A 12,977-nucleotide genomic window follows, 5' to 3' on the forward strand; every position below is an offset into this window, starting at 1 on the left:
GAATATTTCAAATTATTAGATAAAATTGATTCTTTTTTTCAGTATAATAAATATCATCCAGTATCATACTTTGTTTTATAAATAGGCCATGATTTCTCTATACATCTTTTTACATATTTGAAATTTATAATCTTTATTTTATTGTGTATGGAACCTTCTTGTGTTATGGTTGATACATTGTGCTAACTTGAGAAGTTTAGAAATTTAACTAAGACTCAGCAGGGGCCAGGATCCTTACTTTGTAAATACCCTCAACCTGTGCAAGAGGAACGCACAAGATGGTGTGAGTGCTACACCCACCCCGGTGGCATAGCCCGTTTACAATATAAGGGAGGAACAGAGGTTTGTTTTCCCCCTTTTTTGCTCTTGTTCTTTGTTTTTGTTGCCCTGAAGTGCTACCCCCCAGCTATGCCACCCTGCTTTGGAACAAGCTGATTATGGACTAAAACCTCTACAGAATGTGAGCTAAATAAACTTTTCCTTCCTTCATTTTGGGTGTCAGGTATTTTGTCTCAGCAAAGAAAGAAAAGTAACCAAGACATCTTGTCGTAAGTCACCCAGTTTTTATTAAGATATTTTCTACAGGAATATTTCACTTGAAGTCTTACTCTTCAGAACCCTCTGACTTCCTGTTACTATTTGGACTGTTGACTTTTTAAAATTACTGCAGCACAGCTCTTACCTGATAATTATTTTTCATAGATTTCTAGGTTAAGTTCACTTTTTTCTTAGCTGCCATGATCTTGTCTACGTTACTTATTTGTGCCTTAGTATATCATCAGGTAATTCTTTTTTCTCATAGACACACACACACACACACACACACACACACACACACACACACCCCTAATCAATGCAACCAACATGGAATGAATGGTTACTTGTTGGTATTTGGTAGAGTAGCAGGATTCATACATTCTTTTCTCTGAGTAAATCATGCCTCTCACACACACTGCAGTGTACCTTTCTAAGGGCTGGGAATGCAGGGAAAGGTGTGGAATTGTGTTCAGAATGATGGCTGCTTATATAGGTCAGACTGCAAGGGCTACAGAATAACACATCTGCAGAAGAACAGTTCCTCCTGAGCAGCAAGTCTTTCAAGTCTGACCCTGGTACTCAGTTCCCTTGAGGTGAAGTACTTTGACATTAAAAAGCAGATCACTTTGCTAACAGACCTTAATGGATTAATGAGGAAGAATGTTGACGGTATAATATTAAGTGAAATTAAGCCACATACAAATTTAAATATCGTGTTTTCTCTTACATGAGAAACAGAAAACAAAGAGAAAAATAAAAGGTAGGTAATAGAAATGGAAAGAGTTTTTACCAGTGGGAAAGGAGACCAAGAAATGGTCTCCTACTGCAGATAGCTAAGTTAAGTAGAAATTGTATAGGCAGTCAGACAGGACTGGGTCCTTCTGAGGTCAGTGCAGAAGACCACTGTGCCTGGAGGTACATTCACTGAAAGCTGCCCATCTATCTCAGCTCCTGGTGACTTTGCTCAGCAAAACACCCTTGAGAAACAAGGTCATTAGGCAACTCACTTTCTGGACTCCCATCTGCCTTTCTTTCTCTCAATGAATTCTTCCTACTCTTAACCTCTGTTGTATCAAGAATTCATTCCTCAATTTCAGAGAACATGAACTTGGTGTTTTGGACATCTTGCAGGTTGGGAGTTTCTTTCCTCTATATCAGAGGGAAGACAGAATGGTGGACAAGGGAAAGTAAAATGAATTAAGCTGTTTTATGTGCATGTATAAAATCCCCATGATGAATGTCATTGTGAACTGCAAACATTTACTAATAAAAATAAAAATTTGAAAGAGAAAAAATTTCCTATTGATATAGGGGAAATGAAACTCCCAACCTACTATATGTCCTGAACGAATTTTTGTTCTCTAAAATCAAAAAATGAATTTTAGGAACAACAGAGGTTAAGAGTAGGTAGGTCTAAAGTGGGGAAAACTGGGAATTCATGAGGTGGATGGGCGTGAGGTGGGACAGAGCTATGTTAAGCCAATAAAACTAATGATTCAGGTAAAATTGATTAAATTGGGAACAGATGGGGAAGCGAGTCATGTAGAAAGTGGACATTGTCAGAGAGCAGTGATTCCTCCCTAGGGACTGGAATGGTGACTCCTGATTTCTCAAAGTGATCCAGATTTAATCCCTAAGAATTATACATAAGGATGTGGTTGCATTTGTTTTGCCTTCTGTCCCCAAATCTGGCCCACATCAAGAGGTGTGTGTCTCCTCCAAAGTCATCAGACATTTGGTCTTCTGTGCTGGTTTCTTTGCGGACCTATCCTTGTCTGCCTGCCTATAATATTTCTAGCTAACTCAGCTGCCTGTAACACTATCACTGTTATGTAAACTAAATTTATGAAACTTATTTGATAACATAATACATCACAAAACAATGATAAATTACTTAAATAGGTTTTTGTCTCTTTCCCATCAAAAGTTTGAGTTTATTTCTTTGTGCTTTAATCCCAGATGTGGCCTTGCTTTGGGGAAAGGGACATTAGACAATGTGGAGCAAGGATTTGAAAAGAGCTTGCACTAGAGTTCACCTTCTACTTCTGAGCACCTCCTTGCCACCCTGTGAATTAGCCTGTTCCAGAATGAGAGACCATATAAAGAAAGACCTTGAGTACCTTCCCTGAGCTACAGTTGCAGATGTGAGAAGATCACTTTAGATCCAGCAGTCCCATATGAACTGATCTGATCCAGAAGCAGGAGCCAAATCACCCACAAAATTGTGAGATATTATAAATAATTGTTGTTTCTAGGTACTAAGCTATCTGATTTTCTTTCTTTCTTTCTTTCTTTCTTTCTTTCTTTCTTTCTTTCTTCCTTTCTTCTTTCTTTCTTTCTTTTCCCCTTGGTATCAGATTTCGAAATTACAACCTTGCGCTTGCCAGGCAGGCACTGTACCACTGAGCTACATCCTTTGTGATATTAAACTTTGTGGTGTTCTGATGTGAGGCAAAAATAATGACCTCACACAGCTAGGTGAGGAAGGTTTGAGACCAAGCTGCTTGGGAGAGGGACTTGGATTATCATTTGTTCAATTTAAGGATCCCGAATATTTGACTAGAGGAGGGGGGAACCCCTAAGGAGAGAAAAGTACATAAAAGTGGGGAAGGGAATAAAGTCCGTTCCTCATGATTGCCTTGTTAGAGCTTCAAGAAGAAACACTGGAGATATGAGTATTTTATCCCCAGTGTTGGAATTTTGCTGTAATTTGAACAATCCAAAGTGATCTGAAACGCTTGTTTACTTTTTATTTAATGGGCCATTGAGTTTCATCTTGACCCAGAATTCTGTGTACTCTGAGAGGCATTTTCTGAAAGTGGGAAAAATCAGAAGCAGAAAGCAGAAGTCATATCTCTGTGTATTCTGCCAATCTCCTGTCACCTGTTGTAACGTTGCAATGTTAAAAACATCAGAGCCTAACGCTCCAGGTCAGTATTACAGCCAGTTTGGTAGCAGGATTTTTCCAGGTACTGTGGAGTAGTGTTTGAAGGAATGTCTGCTGTATGGAGACTAAGCTTTCTTTTTTTTTTTTTTTTTTTTTAATTTTATTTAAGGAGAAAAGAAAAAAAAAGCAGGGAAAGGGTACAAGTTATACAGATTTACAGAAAAAAAATGAACAGTAGGAAATCACTAGTTAATGGATTACATATTGTCATCTTAGAAATAATTGTTCAAGTCACAAAATTAAAGCTTGTAAAGTGGACATTCCATCAATGATACTGCAAACAGTTCTGTTCATTGATCCAATAAAACTCTGTGATATCATTTTCTATCTTATACATTTAAATATACATGCAGTTATATAGTTAGACTAAGCTTTCTGAGAGCAAGAATCTTGTTTTATTCATTCATTATTTTATTTGTGCAGAAAATGACCATTGAGTAACAATGGCTCATGCCTGATTTCATGGATCACACTAAATTGAAGAGAAAAAAGAAACAACAACATAAATCTGTGGGGTTTTTATTTTTGTTTTATAGTGCTGAGATAAAATCAAAGGCTTTATTCATTTTAGGTTAGATCTCTGCTACTGAGCTGCATCCCCAGCCCCATAAATCCATTTTTAAAAGTTGTGTGTTAATACTGAATAGTTTCTAAACATCGTACGTGCACAGAGAAGAAAGAGAAGAAAGGCTTGATTTAATCCATACATATGTATCATAACTCAGCTTCTTATTTGACCTCCTACAATTCTCTATGCACTAAATAGCCAGAATGACTTAGTAAAATACATTAGGTTATATGTTTTCAATTTAAATTCTTACTAGCTTTACAAAGTAAAAGGGAATTTCTTTCTAACTATACTTTAATTGTTCTGCCTTTTATTTCTGAGGTAACTCTTACCTGGGGCTCTTTGTTCAGCACTTTTGACTAACTGCTTCCTGCTGCCTAAAACAGCACTGATTCCTTGTCACTGAGAGGTTAGCTTAGGTGACTGAATTCCTGACACCTGATACAGTAACAAGTGACTGACCCTAGGTAAATCAACCATGGTATGCTTCTTCTTTCCCTTCTTCCTTTCTCCTTTTTCTCTTTGTCCATCTTTTTCCTTTCATTCCCTGATGCTGCATTTTCCTTCCATCCTTTATAGAGATAGATAGATAGATAGATAGATAGATAGATAGATAGATAGATAGATAGAATTTTGGCATGGCTGAAAAGATAAGAAGTATGAAATATAAATGACCTTTATTTTAAAAATGTGGGGAGAGACTCCCTGACCCTCTGGGATCTGGCGTTGTCTCTGGGGACTGGCATTCTCTCCGGCAGACATATGGTGTGGGGGCATACATGTAGTTTAGGTTTGGGGTGGTGACTAAGGGGCATTAGTGATGCACAGGTAGCCTATTGGTATTCATTTCACTCCACAGGTAAATTTCTAGGGGTGGGGAAGATGACCTCAAGATAGAGCCTCTTGGTTCCACCTCCAAGGCTTTACCTTGGAGATATATATATATATATATATATATATATATATATATATATATCAGCTTTGTTTCTCTGCACCAGAATCCAAATACCACCAAAACCATGGCTGTGCTCTTCCTCACTCCTATGTCTACTGTCTCCTAGGCCTTCCATAGGTTCTTTTCAAGAGATAAACAGAATTCTAAATGCTGCAAGACTTGCAGGTACATGCTGGGTGATCAAAAGGGAGAAATGGCATTTTAAACAGGCAATATATCACTGCATTCAGACAGGAGATGACAGTGCATTAGGAGGCTTTTCGTACTTTTTCTTGCCTTGTTTAAAAATTTTTATTTTTATTATTACATGCTTGCAGCATATAATGATTACATTCCCCTTGGGGAGGTGAGCTGGTCCAAATTTGCATCTCTTAATTCTTTTCATTCCCTGTCTCTCCCTCAATCACTTGGTTCCCTTTTGCAGAGGAGTTATCTCCTTGTTTCCTGTTACCCATCTTTTGTTTTCGTTCTTTCATTTATCTATATTTTGGGTTCATCACGTAAGAGAAGTCAGGTGACCTTTAAGCTTGAGGGTCTTACTTGATTTAACATTTTTATCTCAAGGTGCATCATTTTTTTCTGCAAATGACTCAAGTTTATGCTTTCTAAAAACTTTTTCGAACAAGGTGTTGATGAAGAAAACTCCATCAAATTATGTCAAGCTTGTTTTCACTTGGCAAATGACACAGGCCAAGGTGTGCCTGGGGAGACAGGGGTAAGGATGGACGAGAAGGCCCAGCCCGAACGCATTGCATTTTAACCCAGCTCTGACTCTTGGCCTCTTCTCGGCAACTCTCGGCCAGCTTGTGCCTGCGGTTCTTCAGCCCAAGTCTTCGGGGCACAGGAAGGAAGGGCGGGTCTGCTTGAGATTTCCTGTCTCACTGCGAGCTGCTGATACCGAACACTTTTCATGCTCCTCGCAGCCTCGGTCGGGAGAGCAGGATGCAGGCGGAAGTCAGGCCGGCTGCTCCCGATAACTGCTTGCTCCCTCCTTCAAGCCAGCGGGGCGTGATCTGCAGCGAGCACCCCTTAGCCCGGCCAGGCCTGGAAAAGGAGCCTTGAGGGTGCGGCTGTAAAGGGAGAGAGAAGCCCAGGAGGATGAGCACCAGTTAGGAGAGGCAAAAGTGGAGACTGGCTTTGGAGACTGCAGCCCAGCAGAAGCTTTCCATCTGGCCTGGAAGGACTGAGCTGTCTCAGGGCCGCTTCCCTCCACTCCTGCCTGCCTGGACTCCCCTGGCCAGGAGTGTGCGGCTTAGCTTTTAAAGTCACTCCTGCACGTGGAGTGTAACGTTGCAGAGTAATTCTACCAAGAGGCAATGATGACAGCCCCACTGCCTACCTTCTGGGCCCCCCTTTATTCCACGCACCCTCTCAGCAGCCCCCACCAGCTCTCCACTGAAGTGGGAAGATGTACACAAACGGTGCTTCGAAAATTAGTCATGTAACGCTGAGAATCATAACTGAGTCAGCATTTCCAGAGTAATACTGAGTTTATAAAGAAAGCATGAGCTTTGGAGGTACACAGCGCGAAGTTCAGATATATGATTTCTGTCCCCGTCCAGCTATAGGGTTACTGTTATTTCTGTGCATCTCAGAGTTCCTCCCTAGAAGGGTACAGTGTCAAGCACCTCTTGGGATTCTGTGTGACCCGGAGACGACTCACTGCAACTATGGGCTCCCTTCCTTTTTCCACTGTTTTTCTAAAACATGATAGAATGGAACCATAGGCTTGTACAATCATTAACTGGGTGTTTGATCATTTTTTCACAGTGCCTGCAGAAATTTCAAGTATGTATGGAAGAATGAGAAGTAGCATTATACACAAGGCAGACTGCTGTAATGGCGAAAATTGGCTGATTATTCTTACAGTGTATTTGAAAGTGTAACTGTATTAGCCATGTTAAAATCTTGCTACACAGATAAAATGGAAGATAAATTAGTAAAATGCATTTTTTTTCTTTACCATTGATTACAACGATATAAAAGTGATCCTCAGGCTTTGGTGGAGAAATGTAGTGAATTTAGTTATGATATGAATAAGTTAAAATTGCTGGCCACTAATCGGCTACATCAGAAAACCAGCTGTCACCATGTGGGTTCATCAGAGGCGACAGATAAAGTTTCACAGTGGTCACCACAGTGCATTAGAGAATTAAATGTATTTTTCAGTACATTTATTCTGCTCAAACAAATTAGACATTTTCTTTAATCCATGAAACCTGGGTCAACTCTCACAATGGTAATTATTTTATTAAGCATACAGCTCCTTTTCTCATTCTCTCCTGATCTTTACCCTATAGAGTAGAAAATAATAGTAGTGTGTGTGTGTGTGTGTGTGTGTGTGTGTGTGTGTGTGTGTGCTAGAAATTGAATTATAGAGCTTCACAGTGAGCTGCATTTCAAGCCTTTTTTATTTATCAATACATTTATTTTGAGACACATTCTCACTGAGTCACTAAATTGTCTAAACTGTGCTCAGCCTCCCAGAGTGCTGGGATAACAGGTATGTGTCACCATGCCTGGTTTATATCTGTACTCTCAGAATGAGTTGAGACATTCTTTACTTCCCATGGGACGTTTTATAAATGTGGTCTTAATGCATACAAAACACTACTTGCAAAAAATAGATGCCTTCAGAACTATCTCAGTAAGCCTGAAACTTCATAATTCTCTGAGAGGGAAACTTTTCAAAGACCTTGGCACCACACTGTTGTGTAAGGTAAGAAATTTAGAAAGCAAATAACATTCTTTTCCCTTGTGTTGGGAGCTTAACAATAATTCCGAGTTTCTAATTACATCTTTACTTCTGAAAATAAGTCATTTTGCAAAGAAAAGACACTAAGACTACAATAAATATTTTTACATAATAATATACTTTTTAGTATAAGGTCTTCATTTTCTTTCACAGAAATATCTAATAACAAAATTCTGACCTCCAGTTACTTGTGCCTTTGTTGCTAGACTGACCCCAACTGTGAGCAGTAACAAGCTGACAAATTGAGTACTTGATCCTGATAACTGCCTTGAATATTTTGGCTTCAGTGGGTTCAGGGAGCTGAATGTCCAAGTGGTTGAGGATATTTATTGAGCAAATATGTGGTAAAGAGTTTAAAAAGCATAGTTCAGAAAGATGAGACAGGATACAGAGGGATAAAGAGAAATGAGTAATGTTTAGTGTATTCTTTTCTTTAGGAGCAGTTTATAAGACTTTCATATGAAGTGAATTTAATAACAACAGCTTGTTGTAGCTGTTATTATTCATGGATGTCCTGAGGATGTAACTCAAAAGTATTTTAATGCTATTAATATTACTAAGCTTAACATGAGTTTTTCATCATGAAAGAGAATTTTTTCCTTGCGATAGAGTTATGCTTGGATTAAAATAAGCTGTGCATTTTTCTTTCATATTTTTATTATTTAATAACCTGATCTACAGGACCCACATCTAAGGAACAGAAATTTGCTAGTGAGTCATATGGAAAATAAAATTGAGTGTTTTTCAGGGGAAAGGAACATGATGGTGATGATGTAAAATATGCAAACTTGGCTCATCTCTAAGAACTATTTTTTTTCTCCCTACCTCTTAATCTTCCATATACATAAAAGAAGTGGAGAGAGGTTTGTGACCTACAAAATAATTACATTTAACTAAAGAAGCAACAAATGTCATTTTAAACCTGAAATACTTTTCCTTCGTTGGTTTTCACTGTGAAATTAGAAGTTCCTTCAAGTTTAGAAATGTGCAGTTGAAAATTTCCCTAGGGTAGTTGAGAGGACATACAGACCAAGGCCACAGTGGGACTGAATGTAGTCAGGAAACTGTAGTTTCTACTTAAATCCTGAGCACGAACTCTCAGTGCTACTGCTAACACTTTTACCCAGATGTCTGCTCCTCCAATCAGAGAGCATTACCCTACTTACAAATGATACAGCCCATGCAGGACTTGCTGACTGTCCAGAGAGAGTTCTGGTCCAGATCAGCCTTTTCTGACACAGAAACAATGTGGTACAGTGACTTTCAAAGTGGAACTTCTTGGGGACATTGTTAAAGCAGCTTTCTGAGGCTTTTCTTCTGCTGATTTAGTGTGTCAGAGGCAGTACCTGGAAATTAGCATTTCTAAGTTCCCCATTGGCTGATATTGTCAACCTGGGAGCCTCACTTGAGAACCACTGGTGAGGTGCAAAGAGCCCATGAACAGAAGAAGTAAAGAAATCATGCCTTCATCTATTTTGACAACTTCCTATCACTAAACACGTATATATGAACTTTAGGCCTAGTTCCCTCATATACGAAACAAAAAAGGGTCAGCTGGTAAATCCTTGTTAAATTTTCTTCCGTGATTTTTCTGTTCATCTTTTATGTGCTATCCCAGCACTATAAAAAGGCTTGTCCCATAGTCATTTCAAATTGTGAACCTGTCCTCTGAAGACATATTTTAGCCTCATTGAAAGTGTTAGAGGAGATGGTGGCTAGAAAAAAACATCTAAATTGTTTCTGAGCATGAAATGAAACAATACAATTCTTCGATCAGAAGTTCCCCATGATGTGGAAAAACAAGTTAACAAGTAGGCAGAGATAGTGGTTTTCTTGCAGCTGGCCTATCCACAACCAGTTTCAGAACTGACTCCTCCCCTCGGGGGCCATGGACATATTACGATTTGCTATGTCATAGAACTGTGGGGAACCAGCGGTGGCTAAAAAGATAAGAAGTATGAAATATAAATGACCTTTATTTTGAGAATGCGGGGAGAGACACCCCCGATCCCCTGGGGCGTGGCATCCCCCCCCCCCCCACTCCAGGGTCAGTGATCTCTCTGTGGAACTTGTGGAGTGAGGCACATAAGTAGCCTCGGCTTGGGGTAGAACCTAAGCGGGGCACTAGGGATGCACAGGTAGCACACTGGTCTTTGTTTGGCTCCAGAGGTAGATTCCTAAGGGTGGGGGCGATGGAGCTCCTTGGCTTTACAGTCTACAGTGTCCGGCCAGGGCCAAAACCCTTTCACTATGTACCATCCCATGAAAGAGTTTGGGAAGTACAGTTAGGTTAAGTAAAATGACTTTATTTCTTCATCTATTCAGTCACTCTGGTATTTTCAACACCCAATTCACTTAGGAATGAGAAATTTTATGAGAAAATCTGGTCTGGTATGATAATTTAGTCTTTAAAATGTCAACAGAAGGGCCAGGGATTTAGTTCAGTGGCATAATAAGCTCCTGCCTGGCAAGCGTGAGGTCATGTGTTTGATCCCCAGTACCAAAATAAGTGAATAATAAATAAATAATTCATTAAAAAATAAAATTAAAAAAATAAAATGTCAGCAGAAATATTGGCACCTTTCTTGATGTATTTTACTTTGATGTAGCAATTTAATAGAATATGGAGGAGATGGTTTGATTTCCCTGGAACCACATGAAAGAGAGAGAGAGAGAACGAGAGAGAGAGAGAGAGAGAGAGAGAGAGAGAGAGAGAGAGAGAGAAAGAGAGAGAGAGAGAGAGATAGCTATCCTGTTCAGTACTTTATCACTTTTGTTGTGCCATCAGCCACACACACACTGGGCATTACACTGAGCATACTAAGGAGACAGTAGAGGGCTGGTTATTGGCAGGAAGTACACATGTGCAGTGCACTCGTGTGTGGTGGCCTGAATTTGGAAAGAAGATCCCACAGAAGTCTTGATAAATCTGCAGAGACTAAAAGCACACTGAGAACAAGATGGGTACTCAGAAGGTATCTTTCAGTAGCTCTATACAGTCTTGATAAGGATAATTACACTTCAATCTACCATTTAGGACCTATATTATTTGCCCTGCACATAGGAAAAACCATAAAATGGGAAGTGTTGTGGAACAGGAGACATCTGACTTTACAAACTAAGTATACATTATTCTAATCAATTGTTCCTCATCAACTCATTACAACTTGTTTCTAGGTGACTTAATTCCCTGTTTTTAGAAAAACACAATTGTGTTTCCTTGAGTACTAAGTGGTCTTTAAAATTTATTTCCACTCCTTTTTACATAATAAATATATGCAGGCTTTTTATTTACTAAAGAATCATCTATTTGATTGCTTGCGAAATAGCTTAAGTTGGCCTAGTTGCTTCTAAAATTACTGGTCTCCACCACCAATGGCCTTGTCCATCATGAAAATTTCATGCCAAAATTAGCATTTTACAATAAAGCTAAAACAGTTTTACTCAGCCACAAATATAATTAATTTATAGACATGAGTTTTTGTAAGTAGTATCCAAAAAACATAAGGGTAGCTTTTAAATGAAGGTGGGTGACAACCCTGGGATTAGTCCTTGCAAAAAATAGTTAAAGTCTCCAATAAAAATTATTTTACCCTATTGTTCAAATGGGAGGTAAAAATCACTTCTCTGGTGCTCAATTCTACTTTATATCTCTTCAAATTTAATTTGTTTGTTTTTTGTTAATTAGTGATAATTCTGCAAGCCTCTGTTTGAGCATGATTTTGAAATGGCCAAATATGTTTTATTTTCATTTAAATTTGCCTTTGTGTTCAAAGAGTCTGAGGATCACTGTTCTTTAACAGGACAATCTTCCCAATGTATATTTCAATAACTAGGAATTCTTTTGTCTCATTATTTACATGTGTGTTAAGGGAGATAATTTTTCTCTCACTGAGAGAGACAACCATTCATTAATAGCATGCACATTTCTAATCTACAGAATATTTTTCTGGCTTCCTTAAGAATATTCATCCTTTATTTTCTTGAATATTAAAATCAACTGTACCGTTACACAACATTTCCTTGCTAATACACAACATACCGCCCTCAATAGCTTCACTTGTCATTTTATGGAATTTCAGTCACTTCTTGTCCATTTTACCTTTGAAGAAGATTTGTACTCATAGGTCAGGGACTACAGTAGTCATATTTTGCATCTTTCTCAGAAGCTGATGGAAAACTGAGCATTATGTGAGTATTCAACCAACTATTTCTAAGGTAAAAATAGACACATATACCCAACTGGAATGATTCAGCAACACAGAAAAAGTTTGTTAAGCAGAGTAAAGATAACCTGAAGAATGGAAGAAAGTGCAAACTATATATCTGATGAGCTAATACCCAGAATACATAAGGAACTAAACTCAATAGCAAATAATCTGATTTTAAAATGAACAGTCCATCTAAATAGACATTTCTCAAAATAACACAGAGATAACAAGTATATAAAAATGCTAAAAGTCATCAATCATCAGGACAAATAAAAAATACTATGAGACATCACCTTATTCCCATTATTTAAGGACTGCTATTTAAGGGACAAAAGATAACAATTGCTGGTGAAATGTAGAGAAAAAAGAACCCCAGGAATGGAAATTAGTATAGCCATCGTGGAAAACAGCATGGTTACTCAAAAAATTAAAACTAGAAATACCATGTAATCCACCATAACTACTATATATATATATATATATATATATATATCTCCAAAAAATTAGTATATTTAAGAAATATCTGCATACCTGTGTTCACTGCAACACTATTTTCAGTAGCTAAGGAATGGAAACATCTGTGTGTTTATTAACTAATGAATAGAAAAAGAGAATTGTATGTATATACAATGGAATATTATTCAGCCATTAAAATGAATGTTGTACTGTCATTTGTGGCATGGATGGAATGGAGATTACTAAGATATTAACAAGCAAGATACATCAAGACAAATATTATTAAGTCTTACTCATGTAGAATCTAAAAAACTTAATCTCATAGAAGTTGACATAGTCTTAGTTTTTTTGTTTGTTTATTTTTTTGTTACTAGGACAAAATATATGACACCCACAAATTACAGGAGACAAGGTTTATTTTAGCTTACAGTTGCAGAAAATTAGGCCCATAATTGGTGGCTCCAAAGTGGGGCAGGATGGCAGAGGGCATGTCAGAATAGACACAGTGCATGGCAGGCTGGCCTGCCCTTCTTTCCTTATTTATTACA

Source organism: Cavia porcellus, unplaced genomic scaffold (assembly GCF_034190915.1).
Source record: "Cavia porcellus strain 051 isolate PalLab524CR breed Dunkin Hartley unplaced genomic scaffold, mCavPor4.1 scaffold_5, whole genome shotgun sequence".
NCBI lineage: Eukaryota > Metazoa > Chordata > Mammalia > Rodentia > Caviidae > Cavia > Cavia porcellus.